The sequence below is a fragment of the Lathyrus oleraceus genome, chromosome 5, assembly GCF_024323335.1.
Source record: "Lathyrus oleraceus cultivar Zhongwan6 chromosome 5, CAAS_Psat_ZW6_1.0, whole genome shotgun sequence".
NCBI lineage: Eukaryota > Viridiplantae > Streptophyta > Magnoliopsida > Fabales > Fabaceae > Lathyrus > Lathyrus oleraceus.
In genome coordinates, this window is record NC_066583.1 from 50,646,288 (window position 1) to 50,647,583 (window position 1,296).

Consider the following 1,296-nt stretch of genomic DNA (forward strand, 5'->3'; position numbering starts at 1 on the left):
GTGTTTAGCAACCTTTCTTCTATTCTTTCTGAGCGTGGATCCCGTCGAGTACGACGGATGCGTAGGGGTGCTAATACCTTCCCTTCGCATAACCGACTCCCGATCCCATCTTTCTCTGGTCGCGAGACCATGTCTTTTCCAGGTTTACTTCGAGCGTTTCCTTTCCCTCCTTTGGGATAAATAACGCACGGTGGCGGCTCTGTTGTTTCTTTTTCCCGCCGGTTTTTCGCGTAATGCGACAGTATTCAATGAGTTGATAGGCTTCATTGTATGGCTTGTCCATAAGTGCACCGCCTGCGGCAGCGTCTACTGTCAGTCTTGTGTTATACAGAAGCCCATTGTAAAATGTGTGAATTATCACCCAGTCTTCGAGACCGTGATGTGGACATATCCTTATCATATCTTTGTATCTCTCCCACGTGTCGTAGAGAGATTCTACATCTTTTTGTCGAAATCCGTTGATTTGAGCTCTCAGCATAGCAGTTTTGCTTGGCGGAAAATATCGGGATAAGAAAACGTTCTTCAGTTCTTCCCATGTTGTAACGGAGATGGATGGCAAGGATTGCAACCAAGCCCAAGCTCTGTCTCTTAGTGAGAAAGGAAAGAGGCGTAGTCTTATCGCATCTTGAGATACACCATTCGCCTTTACAGTGTCTGTGTACTGCACAAACTTAGTCAGGTGTTCATTAGGGTCGTCCGTAGGATTTCTAGCAAATTGATGTTGTTGGACGACTGATAATAATGAGGGTTTCAGCTCGAAATCATTTTGATTGATAGCGGGGGAAGCTATGCTGTTGTGAGGTTCTTGTTGGGACGGGGTAGCGTAGAATTTAAGAGGACGATTTTGTGGTCCTTCTTCAGCCATGGTTGGTTTTTCTTCTTGTTTAGAAGTAGGAAAGAAGATATCTGGAATATCGTACCTTTGTTGGTACTCTAGTATTTGGCGTCTTATATATAAGAAACGCTCTAATTCAGCGATTGGTGGTGCTAAGTTACCGCCTTGTGAGCGAGTACTTGGCATACAATCGGGGGAAATAAGGGAAAGAAGATTAGTTTTTATTTTTACCTTAGTCTATACCGTGCAACGAAAGAATCACACTATTTGACTAAATCAGGTCCCCGGCAACGGCGCCAAAAACTTGATACGTCTCGTGACTGTATATAGAATATAGTCTACCGGGTACTTGACTGCAAGTGCACAGTCCAGTCGTTTTAGTTTTAAAAGATATTGAATCCACAGGGACCGATGGTCAAACTAATGCTACCGACGTTACTATGTTTAGCTAAGGGAATGAT

The 1,296-nt window shown here is 43.9% G+C and overlaps 1 non-coding gene across 1 annotated transcript; it reads left to right on the forward strand.

Moving 5' to 3' along the window:
• The first annotated feature begins 371 nt into the window (after positions 1 to 371).
• LOC127088923 (small nucleolar RNA R71) lies at positions 372 to 478 on the forward strand. The gene has a single exon (XR_007790726.1). It is a non-coding gene; the product is annotated as a small nucleolar RNA R71 (small nucleolar RNA).
• The last annotated feature ends 818 nt before the right edge of the window (positions 479 to 1,296 follow it).